General features: G+C 39.1%; 3 long non-coding RNA genes across 5 annotated transcripts; 1 reads left to right on the top strand and 2 right to left on the bottom strand.

Annotated features, from left to right (window-relative positions):
• The first annotated feature begins 8,628 nt into the window (after positions 1-8,628).
• Positions 8,629-15,078, top strand: LOC115356526 (uncharacterized). Of its 3 annotated transcripts, XR_003927977.1 has the most exons (5): positions 8,629-8,725; positions 8,813-8,881; positions 9,044-9,097; positions 9,222-9,232; positions 15,063-15,078. It is a non-coding gene; the product is annotated as an uncharacterized LOC115356526 (long non-coding RNA). The 3 variants fall into 3 exon arrangements; XR_003927978.1 differs by lacking the exons at positions 9,044-9,097; positions 9,222-9,232 and adding an exon at positions 14,872-14,904 and having other exon boundaries at positions 15,028-15,066; XR_003927976.1 differs by lacking the exon at positions 15,063-15,078 and having other exon boundaries at positions 9,222-9,498.
• A 3,797-nt stretch (positions 15,079-18,875) lies between these two features.
• On the bottom strand, positions 18,876-19,789 carry LOC115356528 (uncharacterized). Its single transcript, XR_003927980.1, has 4 exons — positions 19,696-19,789; positions 19,540-19,608; positions 19,313-19,366; positions 18,876-19,181 (listed from the first exon to the last, which is right to left on the bottom strand). It is a non-coding gene; the product is annotated as an uncharacterized LOC115356528 (long non-coding RNA).
• Positions 19,790-24,150: 4,361 nt separating this feature from the next.
• Positions 24,151-24,779, bottom strand: LOC115356530 (uncharacterized). The gene is made up of 4 exons (XR_003927982.1): positions 24,707-24,779; positions 24,553-24,621; positions 24,308-24,361; positions 24,151-24,186 (listed from the first exon to the last, which is right to left on the bottom strand). It is a non-coding gene; the product is annotated as an uncharacterized LOC115356530 (long non-coding RNA).
• Positions 24,780-25,381: the final 602 nt, after the last annotated feature.

Raw genomic sequence — 25,381 nt, forward strand, 5'->3', positions numbered from 1 at the left:
TATAGGGGCAAGGCTGACAAGGTTCATGGTTTGGTCTCACTGCCTTCAGTTTGATTTCCTCAACTTGGGTTTGGTGTTTTGTAATATTACAGTATGTCTGGACATACAGTCTCATTGCGTTTCATAATGTGGAGGTAAGTGGAAAAAACACTGATCTAATCTCAACCAGGCTTCCTGAGTCAGTCCACACAGGGCTTCCTCCTTTCATCACTTTCTCAAGTCTTCAAGCATTGAGTGAGGGATTAGACTCAACATAATTCCAACTTTCAGGAAACATACAACTTTCATTCAATATACTTTAGTGTATAAAATGCTTGTTTTATAAATTTAAAAAATAATGTGGCCTAAGTATTACTGTGACTAAAAATTCATTCATTCAATCATTTATTCATTCATTCATTCAGGCTTGTGGAGCACAGCTATTATCCAAAAGTAACTGTTAGTGTGGTTACCACATGGATAGAAGAGCAAAGGGTCACACCACATCCAGTAATTTCATGCCATTTCCATACACTCCATTTCAAATGTGGTGCAGGGCAGCTCATTTACAAAATAAATCAATCCATGCACACAACTTGTGTACATTTAAATTGCAGAACTAAACTGAAGCACTTTTCAAATTGCATGAAACTGACAATATAAAAGTCAGTAACACTTTGAAATCCTGGCTGTTAATAAAGAGTAAATTAATGATATATTATACTTTAGTTATAGTGGAAATACTGTGTGGCTCACATTATTTCGCCATTAATTAATGTCACGTTAATCAGTTCAATTACATGTCTATGCATTGTAATCCAACAGTGAAGGGAAATAATGAGGATGCACACCAATTTGCAGGAGGTGCAGGCTATCAGCATAGACAATCAGAAACAATGAGGTGCAGGTCTGGCCACTTGGTCCTATGGTAAATAGTAAATGGACCGCATTTGCAAAGTGCTTTTCCAGTCTACCAACAGCTCAAAACACTTTGCAATGTATTTAAATTTACCAATCCACACACACTTTAACACACTGAAGGCAGAGGATGCTACGCCAAGCTGACCATCAGGAGGAATCAAGTCAGGACCCCTCTGATCACCAGGCGACCTCTTAGGCTGTCTCAGGTGAAACCACCTTTTTCTACAATGGAAAAAACGCGATCGACCAAAGTAAAGACAACAAAAGCAGCAGGAGGCCTCAACAAGACAGGTGTGAAGAAGAGTGCGGTCACACCTGGGAGGAAGACAGTTTCACTCACACAGATAATTCACCCTCCAACATATGAGACACACAGAGGAGAGCAGAACAGGATAGTAACACATAAAACAACATGGTCAAGACTGAGAGTAGAGACGAGAGTGAGGAAGAAAGAAACTGAGAGAAACACCTAAACAGGAAGTCATCAACACTGTGGACGAGCTAAAGACTTTAAAAAAATCACTGGATTTCTTTCAAAAACATGGGGAAAATGCAATGACAAAATTAGTCAGAAAAACATTGGAACATTACTTAAAATACTAGCCTGGATATATAAAAACTCAAGAAAATGATCTTTATGATTTTCAATGTGACAATTAACCCTAAAACCTCTAGACCGATAAAACGTTTTGACCCCGAAGCCTGTGCATCACACAAAAAGTTTTTAACCACCAAGTCTGAATGTTTGGCATCTAAATTCCAGGATGTGTTTTTGGGTGAACAAGCTGAAAGAGCATGTCCCCGTTCACCAGGCAGCCCTCAGTGGGGCACAGGGCAGAGACAGGCCAGCTTCACTGAGGTGTTTAGTGCCAGTTGATTATTTGAGTGTTCACGATTCTGTGACCCTGAAACTCAAAAGGTATGTCAACAAAATCTTGCAAACTAATGAAATAAGATTTGTTGCCCACTTGTTGAAAACTGTATTGTGAAGTCCCAAAAATCAAACATGTAGTGAGGATATAAAGCCAAAGCATCACTATGCACTTTCAATGTCATTATTGTCAGATTCTTGCGTTTAAATACTTGTGAAATGCTTTTCACAAGCATTTAAATAGCTGTATAATTTTAAATGACTCAAAAGTTTTCTTAGCTGTTGACGCTGTGAATTCTCTGTTCTCACCCTGCAACCATCACTGTGATTATGTGATTTCATTGCTGATATGCAATGTTCGTTGTTGTGTTGTGAAACCCATAATGGTGAACCAATTCAGATAACAAGGTTGTGAAATGACTGAACATGTTCGTCACAGTGTGTTGTAACAACATTTCATGTCACTTATTTGGAAGCCATTAAATGTATAAACATATTAAAATAAAAACAAAAATGAGAAGGGAAAAATAAATTCAGTGGAATCTATAAAAATCCATCAGGTCAGGTGTTAAAAAGGTTACACTCCTGCTGCCATTACAGTTGTTACTGCTGCTGCTGCTGCTGCTGCTGCTGATGATGATGATGATGATGATGATGATGATGATGATGATGATGATGATAATTATGATGATGGATTTCAACAGGAATTTGCAGAGCCTGATTTTGTTCTGGAAATACCATTTTTTCATCTTGTGCAGACAATGAAAAACCGAATCATGGATTCTGACCTCAGCATAGAAAGCTGTATTAACAGCATAACAAAAGCAGCTTTTTGTCATCTGAGGAAAATTGCAAAAATCAGGTCTTTTATTTCAGTCACTATGAAAAACCTGTCCATGCTTTTGTTTCTAGCAGATTTGACTAATGTAATTTTCTTCTCTGTGGCTTGGCTAAAAGGTTTGTTAAATGCCTACAGCTTCTTCAAAATGCTGTTGCTAGAGTCTTGACCCAGACATGGAAACCTTTATCCTTGCACTGTTGGACCAGGTCCTTGTACTTGATGGCTCTCCTCTCCCGGGCCTCGTCACACTTGTCCTCCCGCGGGACAGTTAACTCCACCATGATGATCTTCTTTCCCTCCTCTGACCACATGACAAGGTCGGGCTTCAGGTATGTTTGGATGACCTGGAGAAAAATTTCCCCCTTCTTGATGAACTGGACGGTTGAGGCTGCCTTTGGGTGGATCTGACGTCTTTTCCGTCTTTCCTGCTCCAAGATTTCAGCCAGTGCTCTGAGGACTCTTTCTTGGTGCCATCTGTATCTTCCCTGGTTAAGGGCAGTCTTGCACCATGCCAGTATGTGCACCAATGTGCCGCTCTCTCTCCACATAATCTACACACTGGATCCTCTCTCATTTCCCATCTGGGCAGGTTTGTTTAATTTGGTAGGGTGTCATACACTGACTGGAGCAGGAAACAGATTAGAAAAGGCTCCAGTCTCCAGAATTCATTCCATATGACCTTTTGTTGCAGCAGGTCCCACTTTGTCCAGGCCCCCTGTGATCCTAGCTTGGCTGCCTTTGCCCTTCACTTCTCTTCCTCCAGGTGTCGGACCTCTGCTTGGATCATTTCTCTCCTCTGCCTCGGGTGTGCCAGGTTTGGTGTCAAGTCCTTGTCTACCCAGTAATGTCCTTCAGCTTCAGCATGGTCTTTGCTTGTGCCACTGAGGTGTCAGCTGTCCACTTGCGTCCTCATCCTGTTGTGACACCCACACCCTGGATCTTTGCATCGCTTAAGTCCCAAGGATAATCATTGTCATGATGTTGATTGTCTTCACTGCCGCTCCTGCCAATGTGGCCTCCAGAACCCTGTCGAGGTCCTGGTCTAGTTGGTTCCACCTTCCTATTTCGCTGTGGGCCATTTCACCTTATCTCTCACAGGTTGAGTGCCAGGGGCACTGGGAGAGTCCCTCCTGCGGCTTTGGGGTGGAAAAGCTGCTAAGACGTCTCCGGTCCTGTGGCTTGTCTCTTGACTGGAGTCCTCCAGCGTCTTACTGAGTGTTTCCACTGTGCGCTGAAACTTATGCTCCCCTCTTCCACATTTGGTCCTGGGTTGGTGTATCGTCAGTCCCTTTGAGTTCTTACAAACCATCACACATTGGCACTTGATTTCTAATACACTAACTTGTGAGTGTTGTTTGAGTTAGCTGTCTCATTTTTTGTATGCTTTCCATAGCCAGCCTCATCCTCTCCATATCTCAGGAGACTCTGGGGGTATTGCCCATCTTTTCCTTCCATAGCTTCTGCTGGTGCCCTCTTGTGAGCGCTGCGGTTGAGGTTGCTAGCTTTAGCCACCCACACCAGTCTTTCCTAGAGGATCACTGTCTTTCCAGTGTCACCAGTCTTAAACTTGAATGTAAATGAAGTTTAACTTGACTTGATTTGATAGATGTGCAGCCCCAAAAAACGTATCTGCAAAACCACAGATAATGTTGAAATGTAAATACAGCCACTTCAAATTCTGCTACACTGTGCTACTAACAAAGAATGTAATAGTTATAATGTCTTGAGTTCTTCTGCTTTGTTGTTGCACATGAAGAGAACTGCTCACTCTCTAGTTGAAACAAAATGGTACTGATGTGTCAAAAAGGGGCTTTTATAATAAGTCCGAAAAGCAATTATTCAAAGATATGTGACTTGCTATTGACATATCTGTACATGCTGAATATTTTTGCCTCTTGAAACCATTTTGTTTGCCATCAAATTTCAGCTGCCATTTTGGAATTTTTGGGAAAACCTTTCATTGTCGGCCAGAATGACATCAAATGTTGAAAGATTGTTACTTAGTCAGCAAACAAGCTAAAGGATTCGTCCAAAATTTGCTGTTCACAGGAAAAAACAAGATAAAGTAAACACATTGTGAAATGTTGGGCTACCACGAGCTTACACACCACCTTTGATGCTCCTTGACGTGTGAAATTTTTCATCTGCCATTTTGCAGTTTTTGAAAAACATTAAAAAATCTTCATGAACCACACATAAGATCAGCTTGAAATCTAGCAAGAACATGAACTGGGTAACACTTTTTGAACTTATTTTTCTTTTCTCATTTTTCCTTTTATTTCAATATGTTAATGCATTTCAAGGCTTCCAAATAAGTGACATGAAATGTTTTTACAACACAGTGTGCTGAACATGTTCAATCATTTCACAACCTTGTTATCTGAATTGAACCACCAGTATGGGTTTCACAACACAACAACGAACATCAAATATCAGCAATGAAATCACATGATCATAGTGATGGTTGCAGCAGGAGAACAGAGAATTCACAGCATCAAAAGCTAAGAATTTTTTTTTTTAGTCATTTAAAGTTATACAGCTATTTAAATGCTTGTGAAAAGAATTTCACAAGCATTAAAACACAAGAATCTGACAATAATGACATTGAAAGTGCATAGTGATGCTTTGGCTTTATAACCTCACTACATGTTTGATTTTTGGGACTTCACAATACAGTTTTCAACAAGTGGGTAACAAATCTTATTTCATTAGTTTGCAAGATTTTGTTGTCATACCTTTTGAGTTTCAGCGTCACAAAATCGTGAACACTCAAATAATCAGCTGGCACTACACACCTCAGTGAAGCTGGCCTGTCTCTGCCCTGTGCCCCACTGAGGGCTGCCTGGTGAACGGGGACATGCTCTGTCAGCTTGTTCACCCAAAAACACATCCTGGAATTTAGATGCCAAAAATTCAGACTCTGTGGATAATATGCTTTTTACAAGATTGTTGGTTGTTAAAATATTTGATGCACAGACTTCGGGGTCAAGATGTTTTGTTGGTCAAATGTTTTAGGGACCTTTACCTCATTGTTTCTGATTGTCTATGCTGATAGCCTGCACCTCCTGTTTTGGTGTGCATCCTCATTTTTTCCCTTCACTGTTGGAATACAATACATAGACATGTAATTGAATTAATTTAACTAACATTAATTAAGGTGAAATAATGTGAGCCATACAGTATTGGCACCACAATCTAAGTGTAAAATATCATTAATTAACTCTTTACTGGATGTGGTGTGACCCTTTGCACTGCTATCCATAGGCCCGTTTCCACCAAAAGGTGGAAAAGGGCCGAGTAGGAGGAAGGTTCCTGTAAAGTTACCAGGCGGTTGTGCGACCATGACCGGGGCATCAAAATGCGTGTTGTTAAAACAGCCTGTTGTTAGCATTAGCTAACGTCCGAAGGAAATTCAGAGTCCGCTACGCACATTCACGCACATAAAAACATCCATAAAAGACACAATAGAATATCCTAAAACATAGTTACAAACAAGCATAATAAATAAATAAATAAATAATAGAGCATATCCACATAAAAGTGCAGTTAGAGGATTTAAAAGTCCTGTGGTGTGGCCGTCTATTCATACATCCCTAATTGCCCAGGCCATCATCTCTCCCCCTTCTGCCCCCACCTCTTCCGCCAGAGGAGTTGTACAGCCTGATGGCTCTGGGGATGAAGGATCTCCTCAGTCTATCTGTGGAGCAACTTTTAGACAGAAGCCTTCCACTGAAAATGGTCGAGAAATGTCAAGAGCAATAACAATAAAAAACAATACACATAATGGCTATAAGCTAGCATCACATTTGGATGTTGTTCTTAAAATTACTAATAGATTGGAGTCAGATGTTGTTAGGGTGCAGCCTGGCAAATATTTGACTAACATTTGGGAGATGTAGAGTCAGGGGAGGCCATGAGCTGCTTTGGAGACAAGAGGTTAAATTTTGAAGTCAACTTGAGAGAACCAGAAGCCAATGCCATGACTGAAGAGCAGGTGTGATATGTTCAGGTTTCCATGTCTGGGTCAAGACTCTAGCAACAGCATTTTGAAGAAGTTGCAGACGTTTAAGCGACCTTTTAGCCAAGCCACAGAGAAGAAAGTTACAATGGTCAAATCTGCTAGAAACAAAAGCATGGACAGGTTTTTCACAGTGACTGAGATAAAAGACTTCTGATTTTTGCAATGTTCTTCAGATGAATAAAAAGCTGCTTTTGTTATGCTGTTAATATGTCTTTCAAAGCTGAGGCCAGAAAAGACACCTGTTCACCCAAAAACACATCCTGGAATTTAGATGCCAAACATTCAGACTTGGTGGTTAAAAACTTTTTGTGTGACGCACAGGCTTCGGGGTCAAAACGTTTTATCGGTCTAAAGGTTTTAGGGTTAATTGTCACATTAAAAATCATAAAGATCATTTTCTTGAGTTTTTATACATCTATGCTTGTATTTTAAATAATGTTCCAATGTTTTTCTGACTAATTTTGTCATTGCATTTTCCCCATGTTTTTGAAAGAAACCCAGTGAATTTTTTAATGTCTTTAGCTCGTTCATAGTGTTGATGACTTCCCTGTTTAGGTGTTTCTCTCAGTTTATTTTTTCCTCACTCTTGTCTCTACTTTCAGTCTTGACCATGTTGTTTTATGTGTTACTATCCTGTTCTGCTCTCCTCTGTGTGTGTCTCATATGTTGGAGGGTGAATTATCTGTGTGAGTGAAACTGTCTTCTTCCCAGGTGTGACCGCACTCTTCTTCACACCTGTCTTGTTGAGGCCTCCTGCTGCTTTTGTTGTCTTTACTTTGGTCGATCGTGTTTTTTCTATTGTAGAAAAAGGTGGTTTCACCTGAGACGGCCTAAGAGGTCGCCTGGGGATCAGAGGGGTCCTGACTTGATCCCCAGCTCCTTCACAGAGTGTGCCTAAGTGTCCTTGAGCAAGACAATAACCCTCTAACTGCTCCTGATGGTCAGCTTGGCATGGCAGCCTCTGCCTTCAGTGTGTTGCAGTGTGTGTGTGGATTGGTAAATTTAAATACATTGCAAAGTGTTTTGAACTGTTGGTAGACTGGAAAAGCACTTTGCAAATGCGGTCCATTTACCATTTACCATAGGACCCAGTGGCCAGACTTGCACCTCATTGTTTCTAATTGTCTATGCTGATAGCCTGCACCTCCTGCAAATTGGTGTGCATCCTCATTATTTCCCTTCACTGTTGGATTACAGTGCATAGACATGTTATTGAATTGATTAACATGACATTAATTAATGGCGAAATAATGTGAGCCATACAGTATTTCCACTATAACTAAAGTATAATATATCATTAATTTACTCTTTATTAACAGCCAGGATTTCAAAGTGTTACTGACTTTTATATTGTCAGTTTCATGGAATTTGAAAAGTGCTCCAGTTTAGTTCTGCAATTTAAACATACACAAGTTGTGTGCATGGATTGATTCAGTTTGTACATATGAGCTGCCCTGCACCACATTTCATGTATAGTGTGTGAAAATGGCAGGAAATTACGGTGACCCTTTGCACGTCTATCCATGTGGTAAGCACACTAACAATTACTTTTGGATAATAGCTGTGCTCCACAAGCCTGAATGAATGAATGAATGAATGAATGAATGAATGAATGAATGAATTTTTAGTCACAGTAATACTGTGACTAAAAATTATTTTTTAAATTCATAAAACAAGCATTTTATACACTAAAGTATATTGAATGAAAGTTGTATGTTTTCTGAAAGTTGGAATTATGTTGAGTCTAATCCCTCACTCACTGCTTGAAGACTTGAGCTTGAGCAAGTGATGAAAGGAGGAAGCCCTGTGTGGACTGACTCAGGGCTCCTGGTTGAGATTAGATCAGTGTTTCTCCTCCTAACTTCAAATTATGAAATGCAGTGGGGCTCTATATCCAGCCTTACTGTAATATTACAAAACACCAAACCCAAGTTGAGGAAATCAAACTGAAGGCAGTGAGACCAAACCATGAACCTTGTCAGCCTTGCCCCTATAAAAGGAGGTCCCTCTAAACCAAGAGACACAGAGATCCACATCACCTGTAGATCTCACACTCTTCACTTCAGCTTCTTGACCCTCAATCTGTGGACAAGTAAGTAGTACATATTTCAAAATCGCTTAACTAATATGAAAGAATATTGTTGGAGTCCACTGTGATGTGTTGGATTCTGTTTTTCAGGATGAAGCGTCTTGTGGCCTTGGCTGTGTTGATGCTGGTGGTCTACATGGCCGATCCTGTTGCAGCACAGTAAATATATCAGGCTTTCTCAACTTTTATTTACACCAGAAACAGAGATATAGTCATAACAATGATTGTTGTTTTCATTCATGGACCTTTTACCATAGATGGAAATGAGTAATTGTTGATGCCAATAAAAATCTGAATCTTCCTCCTTTTCTCCTCCACCAGGAGCGGACCCCAAGGACCAGATCCAGATTATAACCCCCATCATGCAGGCCCTGAGTACGGTTCTTTCTAAACTCAACTGTGAAATTATGATTACAGTGGCCTGTAGTCTACTAAAAAAACACATACATTTTGTTATGCCAAATCAAATCTGAATCTAATTCCTCTCCTTTTCCACCAGGGGAGGTGGTGGTGGTGGCGGCGGAGGAGGCAGTAATTGGTGGGGCAGCAGTGGTGGTGGCGGTGGCGGCGGCGGTGGTCGTTGAAACCAGGTCTCCAACCAGGGCTGGATTACATCTTAATTACAGAAATGCCTGCTTTCCATTTTGAGAAACTAATAGAATGACTAATGTTATCACTATTCTTGTGTCTGCATCAGTCATTTGAGAATGTTTTTAAAAAGCAATCAGCATATTTCAAACTGCCCTGATGAATAAATCTGCATTATGAAAATTCAATGCCACTCTCCTTTGTCTTATTCTCATGAATATAATTTGATTGAAAAATTCACTGTGATGATGAAAATAGTTTTTCACTTTATGTTAAGGGAACAGAAGGTCTACTTGTAATCCCCTCATAAAAATACAGCAGCGAGCAGCAATGAACAAATCACCACAGCCTGAGAGAAAGTGTGCCATGTTTCCTGGCAGAGCTGCAGGTTGTGCCTATTCAAGTTATTATCATGACATAACAGAAGATCATTTGGCTATATGTTTAGCATGACAAAATGTTGCAGGTATATGAATTTTTCTTGACCAGTTACCTAGCATGCTTCAGTCTAAGTAAAGGCTTACACAGTTCATATTCTTGCCAGATTTCAAGTTGATCTTATTTGTGGTTCATGATGGAGAATAACTCCCACCCCATGCACAAAACTGTGAAACCTCTGCAGAGCTCATTCAGTGACAGACTGCTCCATCCATGGTGTGGGAAGGAGCAATATCGTAGGTCCTTCCTTCCAGCGACTGTCACACTTAACAATCAGAGTTGCTCCCAGTAGAGCATTTGCACATGCATATACAAAGACTTTAACTCCATCTGTGCAATACTGATTATGTAGCATTCAATTATTATTATTATTTTTTTTATCCTGAGTCTTATTTCTATATATTTCCTTATTTCTATATATTTTTTTATTGTTGCTGCTGCAGCAGTGTGAAATTTGTCATGGTGGGACCAATAAAGGCTTATCTTACCTTATCTTATCTTATGAAGACAATATTTTTTAATGTTTTTCAAAAACTGCAAAATGGCAGCTGAAATTTTTCACACGACAAAGAGCAACAAAGGTTTTGTGTAAGATCACAGTGCAACATTTCATAACATGTTTACTTTATCTTGTTTTATCCTGTGAACAGCAAATTTTGGACAATTCCTTTAGCTTGTTTGTTAAGTAACAATCTTTCACCATTTGGTGTCATTCTGGCCGACAATGAAAGGTTTTCCAAAAATTTTAAAATGGTAGCTTAAATTTGATGGCAAACAAAATGGTTTCAAAAGCTAAAAATATTCAGCATGTACAGATATGTCAATAGCAAGTCACATATCTTTGAATGATTGCTTTTAGGGCTTATTATGAAAGCCCCTTTGGACACATCAGTACCATTTTGTTTCAACTAGAGAGTGAGCAGGTTTTACACATGGAGAGCCATGTGCAAAAACAAAGCAGAAGAACTCAAGACCTTATGGTTAGTACAGTCTTTGTTAGTAGCACAGTGTAGCAGTATTTGAAGTGGCTGTATTTACATTTCTACATAACCTGTGGTTTTGCAGATAAGTTTAAAATCATGTTTTTGATGAAAATAAAGTGTCATGTGAAGTTTTTTATAATTAATGGATGGTTGCCTGACACTTTTGGGCTGTATATCTATCAAATCAAGTCAAGTGAAACTTTATTTAAATGTAAGTTTAAGACTGGTGACACTGGAGGCCTCCTGCAGACAGCCCAATAATGGGAGATGAGGGTGGACCTCGGAAGGAAACTACATTTTCGGGTCATCTAAATATCCCTGAGGCCTGACTTTGTTTTGTGGTCTGAGGAGGTAAAGAAGATCATCATGGTGGAGCTAACTGTCCTGTGGGAGGACGAGTGTGACGAGGCCCGGGAGAGGAGAGCCATCAAGTACCAGGACCTGGTCCAACAGTGCAAGGATAAAGGGTGGCAGGCCTGGCTTTTCCCATGGAAGTCGTCTGCAGAGGCTTTCCAGCACAGTCTGTGTGGAGCACACTCACAGCTCTGGGAATAGCTGGGAGGGAGAGGAAGGCAGCTGTGCGCAGGTTGGGGGAAGAAACAGGGAGAGCATCATGTTGTCGCTGAAACAGAAGGGAGGAGCTGAGCTGGAAGCCAGGAGAGGATGGGCAATGACTGGCCACCACTGCCGATCAGCCGACTGGAGGACGTCGTGGTTCAGGGTCAAAATGTGAAAGAAACACATAATGGCTAAAAGCTAGCATCACATTTGGATGTTGTTCTTAAAATTACTAAGAGATTAGAGTCAGATGTTGTTGGGGAGCAGCTTGGCAAATATTTGACTAACATTTGGGAGATGTAGAGTGAGGCAGGGCCATGAGCTGCTTTGAAGACAAGGGGTTAAATTTTGAAATCAATTCTAGAGTGAACCAGATGCCAATGCCATGACTGAAGAGCAGGTGTGATATGTTCAGGTTTCCATGTCTGGGTCAAGACTCTAGCAACAGCATTTTGAAGAAGCTGCAGACATTTAACAGACCCTTTAGCCAAGCCGCAGAGAAGAAAGTTACATTTGTCAAGTCTGCTAGTAACAAAAGCATGGACAGGCTCAGGTCCCAGGCTGCTCCAGTACATCTGGCGCCGCTCGGCATCCTTGTCTCACTCTTGATACACCAACTGTTGACCATTACTTCTATTATATTATAATTTTGTTATACTGACTCTGTGTTAGCATTATCTTATCTGCGTTCTGTTTCTGTGTTTACAACATTCATTGCACATCTGTTCATCCTGGGGAGGGATCCCTCCTCTATTGCTCCCCTGAGGTTTCTTCCTATTTTTTCTCTCCCTTAAAGGGATTTTTTAGGGAGTTGTTCCTCATCCGATGTGAGGGTCTCAGAACAGAGGATGTTGTATTTCTGTAAAGCCCATTGGGACAAATTTGTAATTTGTGATTCTGGACTATATAAAGAAATAAAATTGAATTGAAATTGAATTTAATTTTCACAGTCTAATTGAGGTAAAAGACCTCTGATTTTTGCAATGTTCTTCAGATGACAAAAAGCTGCTTTTGTTATGCTGTTAATACAGCTTTCTAAGCTGAGGCCAGAATCCATGATTCGGTTTTTCACTGTCTGCACAAGATGAAAAACATCATTTTTCCAGAATGAAATCAGGCTCTGCAAATTCCTGTAGAAATTGGAATATGTGGAGATAAATAAATGCATTTCCATCATTATCAGCAGCAGCAGCAACAACTGTAATGGCAGCAGGAGTGTAACCTGTTTAATCTAGGTGAGTCACCTGACTTCATGGATTTCTATAGATTCCACTGCACTTGTTTTTCTCTCCTCATTTTTGTTTTTATTTTAATATGTTTATGCATTCCATGGCTTCCAAATAAGTGACATGAAATGTTACAACACACTGTGATGAACATGTTCAGTCATTTCACAACCTTGTTATCTGAAGCAGCTCACCAGTATGGGTTTCACAACACAACAACGAACATCACATATCAGCAATGAAATCACTTAATCACAGTGATGGTTGCAGGGTGACAACACAAGATTCACATCGTCAACAGCTAAGAAAAATAGTTTAGTCATTTAAGGCTATACTGCTGTTTAAATGTTTGTGAAAAGCATTTCACAAGCATTTAAACATCTGACAATAATGACATTATTGAAAGTGCATAGTGAAGCTATGGCTTTATAACCTTACTACATGTTTGATTTTTGGTTTTCAACAAGTGGGCAACAAATCTTATTCAGTTCAGTTCAGTTCAGTTCAGTTCAGAAAACTTTATTCATCCCAACAGGGCAATTCATTTGCAGCTTTTCCATATGTATCCCATACAACAATCAGAGCCAAGGAAACAATAAAGCACAGTGGCACATAATAATCAATTACATAGTAAAATCAGTGCTCAGTAAAATCAATAGAATCAGTAGTAAAATCCAATAAATAAAATCCCATGAATAAATAAGACCAATAAATTGATAATCCTCTAAGATATAACAGTTTCATCTAAAATGAGTAGGGTCTGTGTTTAAAAGCTTAATAGCAAAAGGAATAAAAGACTTTGCGTAGCGATTTGTCCTACTGTTGGGCACATTATAGTGACAACCGGAAGGCAGCAGTAAAAACTCAGTCGACAGAATGTGGTCTGGTTGACTGATTATCGTTTTTGCTCTCTGGGCGACTCATTCCTCCCAGACTGTGCCCAAATTCCTCTGCTTGGTGCCAATCATTTTCAAACACACTTTAACAATTGCTTTCAAGCTGTTCTTCTCCTTCACAGCCAACCCATTGAACCAGCAGATAAAGGAAAAGTTAAAAAAAATTTCAATAAAAGAATGATAAAAAATTACACAAAATGGTATCACAGACCTTAAAAGAATATAGCTTCCCCATTAAATGAACTCTCTGTTGACTCCATTTAACAATAAGCTCAGTGTTTTCCATGAATTTGAGCTGTGAGTCAAACGTAGTGCCAAGGTATTTACAAGAGAACGATTTCATTAGTTTGCAAGATTACCACCATATCTAAAGTATTATATATCATCAATTTACTCTTTATTAGCATTCATGTAATCTGAAAAGTGCGTCAGTGCTTCAGTTTAGTTCTGCAATTTAAACATACACAAGTAGTGTGCATGGATTGATTCAGTTTGTAACCATGAGCTGCCTTGCACCACATTTCAAATGGAGTGCATGGAAATGGCAGGAAATTACTGGATGTGGTGTGGCCCTTTGCACTTCTATCCATATGTTCACCACAAAGTAGCAATTACTTTTGGATAATAGCTGCACTCCACAGCTATGAGTGAATGAATGAATGAATGAATGAATGAATGAATGAATGAATTTTAGTCACAGTAATACTTAGGCCACTTTTTTTTTTTTTAATTGTATAGTATATTGAATGAAAGTTGTATGTTTCCTGAAAGTTGGAATTATTTTGAGTCTAATCCCTCACTCAATGCTTGAAGACTTGAGAAAGTGATGAAAGGAGGAAGCCCTGTGTGGACTGACTCAGGAAGCCTGGTTGAGATTAGATCAGTGTTTTTTCCACTTACCTCCACATTATGAAACGCAATGAGACTGTATGTCCAGACACACTGTAATATTACAAAACACCAAACCCAAGTTCAGGAAATCAAACTGAAGGCAGTGAGACCAAACCATGAACCTTGTCAGCCTTGCCCCTATAAAAGGAGGTCCCTCTAAACCAAGAGACACAGAGATCCACATCACCTGTAGATCTCACACTCTTCACTTCAGCTTCTTGACCCTCAATCTGTGGACAAGTAAGTAGTACATATTTCAAAATCACTTAGGCTAACTAATATGAGAGAATATTGTTGGAGTCCATTGTGATGTGTTGGATTCTGTTTTTCAGGATGAAGCGTCTTGTGGTCTTGGCTGTGTTGATGCTGGTGGTCTACATGGCCAATCCTGTTGCAGCACAGTAAATATATCAGGCTTTCTCAACCTTTAACCTGTCTTTTAACCTTTAACCTGAAATAGTCATAGCAATGATTGTTGTTTTCATTCATGGACCTTTTACCATAGATGGAAATGAGTAATTGTTGATGCCAATAAAAATCTGAATCTTCCTCCTTTTCTCCTCCACCAGGAGCGGACCCCAAGGACCAGATCCAGGCCCTGAGTACGGTTCTTTCTAAACTCAACTGTGAAATTATGATCACAGTGGCCTGTAGTCCACTAAAAACACATACATACTGGCATACATTTTGTCGTGCCAAATCTAATTCCTCTCATTTTCCATTAGGTGGGCCGGCGGTGGTGGCGGCGGGGGAGGAGGAGGCGGCGGCGGCGGCGGGGGTGGTGGTGGCGGCGGAGGTGGTGGCGGCGGCGGAGGCGGCGGTGGTCGCTAAAACCAGGTCTCCAACCAGGGCTGGATCACATCTTAATTACAGAAATGCCTGCTTTCCTTTTTTAGAAATTAATAGAATGACTAGTGTTATCACTATTCTTGTGTCTGCATCAGTCATTTGAGAAAGTATGATGTTTTCTGTAGCCAGATGAAAATTTCAAAATGGCAACCAGCATATTTGACATTGCCCTGATGAATAAATCTGCATCATGAAAATTCAAAGCCATTCTCTCTTGTGTTATTCTCATGGATATAATTTGATTGAAAAATTCACTTTGATGATGAGAGTTTTTCACTTTGTGTTAAGGGAAAAGAAGCAAGGGAAAAGAAACAAACAAATCCGTTTGTTTGTTTGCAAGTGAAATTACAGTAAAGCTTACAGTAATCAATAAACTGGGACTAACTTTAGACACTGATCATATATCTTCAACATTTTGTCATGCTAAAAATACAGACAGTTGATCTTCTGGTATGTCATGATAATAACTTTAATAAGCAGAACCTGCAGCTCTGTCAGGAAACACAGCGCATTTTCTGTCAGGCTGTGGTGATTTGTTCATTGCTGCTCACTGCTGTATTTTTATGAATAGATTCAAGATTCAAGATTCAAGATTAGCCTAACTTTATTGTCCTGCAAGGTGAGACATTTGTCATGGGCTCTTCACCCATGCTACACCCCTTAAAAAGACAGCAATCAGCATCATACATTCAAACGTAAAAAAAAAAAAAAAAAAAAAAAATACAGTCAGCTGTAATAAACAATTTTAAAGATTTAAAACATTCTAAAACAGATAAATAAAATAAAATCAGTTGCTCAGGATCAGTGCAAACGTGTAGCCAGTGCCTCCAAGCCTATTTGCCACTGTTTAAGAGCTTAGTAGACACAGGGATGAGTTTTTAAACCTGTTCAATCTACAACAAGTTACTGTGAACTTCTTGTTTGAGGGCAGCAGTTCATATTCTGAATGTAAAACATGTGATGGTCCATTGATAATGTTATTAGCCTGCTTCATAGTGGCCTGTTCAAAAATAGTCTGCAGGGGTGTGTGATTTTTACCACCCATTATTTTCCAAGCAGTCTGAGTCATTCACATGAGTTTACTTTTGAACTGCACAGACAGGTTAAGTATGCGGCAACTTTCATCATATACAGGGATGTGCACAGGTAGACACTAGGTGGTGCTAGAGCACCTGCCCTTGCCCTAGTCTGGACCAGCAAGTGCCCTTTTAAAAGTTATTATTATTTTTTTTAACAGTGTACTGTATGTGGCCCAATGGTGACACTGATCAATTCTTGATTAAATGCGTGTAATAATAATGCCCCTGTTGTAATTTTGCCAGACAGCACACGGCCAATGACTGTAGAATTTGTTGTTGGTACAGCATGTGAAGCTATCAGTAGGCTATACTTTAGCTGAATATTTAGTATTTTTTACCTTAGGTTTACATTAGGCTACATAATTAACACTTGCAGTAAAATATTTGCCAAATGACAAAGTCCAAAATGCCTGCAGAAAAAGTAGCCTGGCTTGTTGTAATGTCACAAAGCAGTCTTATCCGTACTGTTGGTCTATTTTGGGAGATTAACCCGTTATTATCATGCAGAGCACAACATTGATTTAGCTCATTTACCAATTGCAGAACAATGCCAAGAAAAGAAAGAAAAAGAAAAGAAAAAGAAAGGGAGCTACAGCAAGCAGCCTGGGGGAGCAGCTCTCTGCTCTCCTGGATCAAGCCATCGACGAGCAGCAAGGAGGATGAGGAGGAAGCACAACACATAGATGAAGAAGAAAGGTTAGAGTCAACACCAGAGTCATGTTAAGGGACAACTGTGTAGGGGAATTTCAAGCTCAGATTTAAAACTGTTCATCTAATTTTATTGAAATATCTTATTAGCGGTCCACAATTTATTTTAACTACACAAAATGGTTTGGACATTGTAAATCAAGCATGAAGCTATATTAGCTGAATATCACTTCTATGTTACAACACTTGCAGTAATGTTGTATTTACCTTAATAGGCTATTATTAAAACACTGTCAATGACAAATAGCCCATTAAAATTTGTCTGCAGAACACAGCTATGTGGTAGGGTATTGAAGTTAGGCCATGGCAGTTACAGTCTGGTGTGATGACACCAAGCAGTCTTACCCAATTAAACATCATATTCTATTGTTGGTCTAGGCAGCTACAGCAGGCAGCACAGGGAAGCAGCTCTCTGCTGTCCTGCAATAGGCCATCTACCAGCATGGAAGATAAGGGAGATGAATCACCAGAATATGTGACATACACAGATGAAGCAGAAATGTCAGAGTACACAGTCCAGAGCAGCTACACTGCAGAAGGTGCCCTTTTTTTCACTTGAGCACCTGCCCCCCAAAATGTCTGTGCATGCCACTGGTGCAGAGCTGTGGGACAGCAGATTACAGTCCGACCGGGATCTCATTAAAAAAGCCCAATCATAGAGAGAGATATCCAACAATTTGGGAATACCAGGTGTGTTTAAAAACTGGCAGAGAGATATAATGTATTTGCTTTCCACTATAAGTGCGATTTTTAGACTAGTCATGTAGCCTGTGACAAAATTATCCCTTATTTGTTTGTGTGAAAGTTGGCAACCCTATAGTGAAAGCCAATAATAAGTCATTTATCACACCACTTGCTTACCAAGCAATAGGTTGTAATATGAAAAACGATATTTTCCCCCTGCATGGTCCAAAACCTGCCTCTTTCAGCTCACTGTTTAAGCTATTAGCTAATGATTGTTTACAAGCTCAAGCAAGGGCATGACAGTGAGGAAAAGAGAGGACAGACCACAGGAGGAGCAAATACTGATTTTTTTATGCTTTTAAAAAGTCTGTCAGGATATTCATGTCAGAAATAGTTCATATTTTACTGATATTTTGAGTTTGTCTCTAGATTTAATGTAGGCTATTTGTACTTTGAGTTTGATAGGCCCTCAGTTACAGTTTATAATTTAAATGTATAAGGTCTATGCATTTTAAGTTGCATTATTTTGTGACATAGTTTCATTTCATTTTCTTATTTTATCTAAAAGGGACAGTGTACAGCTCAAACATATAATGTATGTCACTATTTGATGCCATATCTTGCTTTGTTTTTTGTTGACACTACAATAAATATGTTTTTTGAAGAATAGTTTGATGTAGTTGGATTATTCAAGGTATTTCCTCTAGTTTTAGAGCTTCTTTTGAGTTTCTAGTTCTTGTGAAGCTACTTTGATGGACTGTAGTGGAAATTGTAGTGGAAAAAATAGCAAAAGAAATTTGGTTAGAGGATTATTCCTTTTAATAGCATTATTTAAAACATATGAACATGCTGAGGGCTCAACACTGTACAGCAAGTGTCAAAGGAGCATAAGAGAGAACGAGGGTGGTACATTAGTGCCAGACAGCAGTTTTTTAATGTCTCCCCTGGGAATTACTCTCTGAAATTTTGCAGTTTATTGTCCCCCCCAATAATGAAATGCGATTTTCACCCCTGCCTGTAAATGAGATGCATCATGGCTATGATGGCATCGTCTGTGCTCCTATTAAACCTGTATGCAAACTGAAAAGGGTCTAAAAAAAACAACGGACTTCACATTGATCACAATTTTCTCAAAACACTACAGATGTAAGTGGTACAAGTAGACCTTCTGTTCCCTTAACGTAAAACTCTTATCATCACAGTGAATTTTTCAATCAAATTATATTCATGACAATAAGACAAAGGAGAGTGGCTTTGAATTTTCATAATGCAGATTTATTGATCAGGGCAGTGTGAAATATGCTGATTGCCATTTCAAAATTTTCATCTGGCTACAGAAAGCATCATGTTTTCTCAAATGACTGATGCAGACACAAGAATAGTGATAACACTAGTCAATCTATTACTTTCTAAAAAAGGAAAGCAGGCATTTCTGTAATTAAGATGTGATCCAGCCCTTGTTGGAGACCTGGTTTCAACGACCACCACCGCCGCCACCGCCACCACCACTGCTGCCCCACCAATTACTGCCTCCTCCGCCGCCACCACCACCACCTCCCCTGGTGGAAAAGGAGAGGAATTAGATTCAGATTTGATTTGGCATAACAAAATGTATGTGTTTTTTTTAGCAGACTACAGGCCACTGTCATCATAATCATAATTTCACAGTTGAGTTTAGAAAGAACTGTACTCAGGGCCTGCGTGATGGGGGTTATAATCTGGATCTGGTCCTTGGGGTCCGCTCCTGGTGGAGGAGAAAAGGAGGAAGATTCAGATTTTTACTGGCATCAACAATTTCTTCACAGAGTCTCCCCTCCATCTATGGTAAAAGGTCCACACATGAAAACAACAAACATTGTTATGACTATTTCTCTGTTTCTGGTGTAAATAAAAGTTGAGAAAGCCTGATATATTTACTGTGCTGCAACAGGATTGGCCATGTAGACCACCAGCATCAACACAGCCAAGGCCACAAGACGCTTCATCCTGAAAAACAGAATCCAACACATCAAAGTGGACTTCAACAATATTCTTTCATATTAGTTAAATGATTTTGAAATATGTACTACTTACTTGTCCACAGATTGAGGGTCAAGAAGCTGAAGTGAAGAGTGTGAGATCTACAGGTGATGTGGATCTCTGTGTCTCTTGGTTTAGAGGGACCTCCTTTTATAGGGGCAAGGCTGACAAGGCTCATGGTTTGGTATTGTTGCCTTTAGTTTAATTTCCTCAAATTGGGTTTGGTGCTTTGTAATATTACAGTTAGCTACATTTCATAATGTGAAGTTAGGAGGAGAAACACTGATCTAATCTCAACCAGGAGCCCTGGGTCAGTCCACACAGGGCTTCCTCCTTTCATCACTTGCTCAAGTTCAAGTCTTCAAGCAGTGAGTGAGGGATTACACTCAAAATAATTCTAGCTTTCAGGAAAAATACATCCTTCATTTATTCTCATCAAATGTTATCCCTAAATTTGACAATGTCTGGATTCGTGTCGATTGTGTGTTGCCCTGACAATTTTTTAGATAGTTAAAATCCTTGTGTGAATTTCAACAATAATATAGTTTAGACATGGAGGTAGTATTGTGACTGGCTCAAAATTGATTGATTGATTGATTGATTGATTGATTCATTGATTGATTCATTCATTCATTCATTCATTCCTCCCATACCTGGAGTGTAGCTGTTACCCAAAAGTTTCCACAATTGCTACTGTGTTTTGACCACATTGATAGAAGTGCAAAGGGTAACACCACATACAGCTTTTTCACAGGATTCTGAATTTTTAAGGTGGACTGATGCATATTCAACAAATCATACTGTAACATGGGGCACATGTGGGATTCTGCTTGTCAAGGTCATAAAGATGAATGCATGGCTGTGGCTTGTTTAGATTGTTGATATTATTCTATCAACAACTATGAAATCCATTTTCATTTTTATTTCAATCCAGTACTTCCCTGCCATTTCCACACACTCATAGAGCAGCTCATACAAACTGAATCAATCCATGCACACCATTTGTGTATATTTATGTTGCAGAACTAAACTGAAGCACTTTTTAAATTGCATGAAACTGACAATAAAAGTTGTTAACACTTTAGAATCCTGGCTATTATTAAATCAATCAATCAATCAATCAATTATACTTTATTTGTCGCCAGGGGGAAATTTGGTAAATAGTAAATTAGTCATATAGTATCCTTTAGTTATATTGATTATACTGTATAGTGTACATAGAGTTTGTTCTTCACAGTCAAATTTATGAAACAGAAATAAGCAACAGATAAAACAAACAAATGTAAACAGATATAAAACACAGGTCAAAAAATGAAAAACCACATGCTACTGAAATGTCTGTCTGAACAGATAGCTCTTTAGCTGCTTTTTCAAAGTAACCACAGAGTCCAGAGACGACAGAGGTTTTGGGAGACTGTTTCAAAGCTTAGTCTTAAAGTCTTAAAATGTATCCACGGGGCACTTCGAAGACCCCAGTTAGAGGACCTAAGAGTTCAGCTCGTGGTGTAAGGGTGCAAAGGGTCCATGATATACTGTACAATGTGGCCATGTAGGGCTCTAAAAGTGGACACTGAAGTCTAAAATGAACTGGAAGCCAGAGCAGAGAGGTTAAAATACGTGAATGTATGTCCATCTGTTGGATTATGTTAACAGTCTGGCAATAACAGTAGTCCAAATGTGACGAAATAAAAGTATATGGGCACCATTAGTTGCACAAAGCACATCAAGACGGTACTCGATTTCTCGCTATGTTCGCTGTAGCATAGCCTCTGCAGCATTTGCAGGTATTAAAATATAATTTGCAACCTTAAGGAGAGCAGTTTCAGTGGGTATTTTATGAAAACCAAATTGAAATATGTCAAACACCCTGTGCAGATCCGGTGTTTGAACAAGTTGCTTTTCAACAACATTTTCTAAAAAAAATTTTTAAAACAAAGTGAGATTAATAAATAGGCCTATAGCTGTCTGGCAGGAAGTGGTCCAGATCTGGCCTCTACAACAAAAGTTGAACAGTAGCATGCTTAACATAGCTGTGGACACACCCTAATAAAAGAGAGTGGCTTATAAAATTGACTTAACAGGGATAGATGAATTTAGAAGACACAGAAGAACACAGAAGTTGGTATGACATCTGGTGGGCTTAAGGAGTGTTTCATTTTCCTTAACAAGGTAGTAATATCCTCAATAGAAACAGGACAAAAGGGATCCATGGATCCGAGATGAATGGGGTGTCACATGTGATACAGGCAGGTAGACCCAAATGCAGGAGCAAACAGGCAAGCACAGGAGATGAAGCAAATGCCATTTATTGCCTGGCTCACGTGACTGGCAGTGTACTGCTTCACCCAGTGTGACGACTGTCCTATACTGGTATCCACAGCCAGTTAAACTCTCTTTGACACTGCATCCTTCAAGGAACAGGCAAGAGTTGTGGTAGGACAGGATTTAATGCCAAAAAGTGTGAAACTGAAATAAACAAAGTACAAAAGAGCATTGATTAACAACCAATACACAATACTTTGTCCGTTGAATAAGTCAGTATGTAACAACTGAATGGCGGATCTATTATTAATAGATCTACATATGAGCACGAGACCATAAATAGTAGTCAATAAAATTAAACAGATCTTGTAAAACTAAAAACAATATGCAGTCTAACGATTATAAATAACAGCTTACTTAATTATATTGCCACTTAAAGGGCTAAAGAACAAACGGTTGGAAGAGGAGGTAGCATCTCTGTCCTAAAAACACTTTCTTTCACAACAAAAAAGCAGAAGAACTTCTCTCTACTTCACTTCCTGAAATTGGGCACTGACTGATGAATAAACTATGCCCCCTTGTGGCTCAAAAATGCCACTACAAGTGGAAATGCAAACAGTTCCAACACAGGCAAGCTTGCAACACCACAAAACTAAACTCAAGGAACCTAAACCACTGAACACCAAGGAACAATGACAAACAAACTAACAAAGAACTGAACTGAAACATGCTGAGTGGCTTGGAAAGCACAGGAGGCAGGATGAGCAAACTGGGTAGCAAGACACTGGTGAAAACACTAACGAGAGCGACAGCAGGGCAAAGCAACAGCTAAATATGAGAGGGACATGGAGCAGGAAGAGAAGTCAAACAACAAAGTCCATAAACACAGAGTCCAGGGGAAACACAAGAGGCCAAGAAGTTCAATAGAAGTCCAAAAATGCAGAACCATGACAGGGGGTGGAGGAACCACTTGTGAGTAGACAGGACAAGCGTGTGACATTTGCCCTGACATTTATAACATTCTTTATCAAATGTTTAAGGTTATTGCGGTCACTGTTAGAGACAATTGGTATATCTGGAGTGGATGGAGGGACAATGTTGTTTACTGGATCAAACAAGACCTTAGGATTTCTCTTGCAAAAAGATAAAATAAGAGAAGTAAGATCTTTCGGCCTTCACCATGTCATTGAGGATGCCCATAAGTTCTTTAAGATATAGCCTGTATACCTGAATCTTTGCGGCTTTCCACAAGCACTTGGTCATCCAACATTTGCACCTGAAACTCAAAATATTTCCATTTATCCATAGGGGTGAATTAATAGAGGAGGTCTTTCTACCAGTGTGAGGAGCCACTTTATCCAGTACAGACGAACAGTGATTGTTAAATGATTAGACTAAAGCCTCCACATTACCATCCATTCACCCCTTAACGGACACACCAAGAAATACTTTTGCAAAAAAAAAAAAATATTTTTGTAAAATTGCGTTCTTGTCTCTGTATTTAGCAACATTTCAGTTTTGTTTTTTATTGTTCAGTTAAGGGGCAGATAGGAAACTTGACAAGCCAGCTGACTTGTCCGGCCAGGGTAATACCAGGCATGAACTGACAAGAATTAGAAACTTTAAATTTTTTTCATTTGTGCAACTGAAGTTGACGTTTTCTCATACAAAAATAAATTAAATTAAAAATAAATAAAAATGCAGACAGTAGAATATGTTAACAATATTCACAATTTCATTTTATAACATTTTCGAACTGGAACATATACAATAAATGCATTGTAGAAAGTGCAGCAGTCATTGTAAAATAGAAATCTAAAATATAGAAGTAACAAGGTAAAGCGAGCCCTGATTTGAGCTCAGTGCTCCATAAAGCCCCAAAAATGAAAAACAATGTTCTGTGTCATATTGAATCTTTCAGTCAAATTAATCAATTATTATTACCACCTTATTCACTATAATAAAACAGAGGAGATATTTCAAATCTTTTCTAACCGGTATACTAGTCCATTTGTTTCTCAAATTGAAAAACAAGAGTTTCAGTATGCTTTCAGACATGATTTTTATTATTTATTTATTTATTTATTTATTTATTCATTTATTTATTTATTTATTTATTGTCATAAAGCAGAGCATCAGAGTGACTCCTTTAGTTGAATTTTAAAGATTAATCAACGGTACTGGATCTGGTTGTAGACCTGGTTTCCGCCATGACCGCCATGACCACCACTGCCACTGTCACGGCAACCACCACCGCCACCGCCACCACCACCACCGCCATGCCTGGTGGAAGAGGAAGGGAATTATTCAGATTTTATTTGCATTAAAAAAATTGATGTATTATTTTGTACACTACAGGCTACTGTCATCATAATCTGACAGCTGACTTTGGAAAGAAACATACATGTAGCCTCCATATTGTTGCTTCACGACAGGCTTTAGCCAGTCGTAGCTGGGCCTGGTGAAGGAGAAAGGCAATAGGTTTCAGATTTTGACTGGCATGACAAAATTTGTATATTACTTTCAATAGCCCCGCTTCCATCTATGGTTACAAAAAAAAAAAAAAGTTGACATGTAGAAACAACAGTGGCTTTTATTGTTATATTGTTTCTGGTGTAAATAAAGTTTGAGAAAGCCTGATATATTTACTTTGCTGCAACAGGATCGGCCATGTAGACCACCAGCATCAACAAAGCCAAGGCCACAAGACGCTTCATCCTGAAAAGCAGAATCCAACACATCACAGTGGACTCCAACAATATTCTCTCATATTAGTTAAAAGTGGTATTGAAATATGTACTACTTGCTTGTCCTGAGATTGAGGGTCAAGAAGCCGATGTGAACAACAGCAAAGTGAAGAGTGTGAGATCTACAAGTGATGTGGATCTCTGTGTCTTATTGTTTAGAGGGACTTCCTTTTATAGGGGCAAGGCTATTGTATTGTGTTGTTGCCTTTAGTTTGTTTTCCTCAATTTGGGTTTAATGTTTTGCAATGTTACACAAAGGTTAGAAAAGCAGTCTCACTGCATTTCATAATGTGGAGTTAAGTGGAGAAACACTGATCTAATCTCAACCAGGAGCCCTGAGTCAGTCCACACAGGGCTTCCTCCTTTCATCACTTGCTTAAGTACAGGTCCTCAAGCAGTGAGTGGGGGATTAGACTCAAAATGATCCCATCTTTCAGGAAACATACATCCTTTATTTGTTCTCAGAAGTATTATCATTTGTTATCCCTCGTCAGTTCTAATGTGCATGTATGCTGTCCCGACATTTTTTTTTAGCAAATGATTTTTTAAATTTAGTAGAATCTTATAATATGCTGCTTCTTCTGGACCTACCCATGTCAAAGAGATCTTATTTTACACACTAGAACTGTTTTAAAACATCACCCCGTGCAGTGATATTGCAATTACTGATTTTAAATCCTCCTACCAAGTATTTAACAGTAGTTGCACTTTGTAAAACAACAAAAGTCCAA

Source organism: Myripristis murdjan, chromosome 24 (genome assembly GCF_902150065.1).
Source record: "Myripristis murdjan chromosome 24, fMyrMur1.1, whole genome shotgun sequence".
Taxonomy (NCBI): Eukaryota; Metazoa; Chordata; class Actinopteri; order Holocentriformes; family Holocentridae; genus Myripristis; species Myripristis murdjan.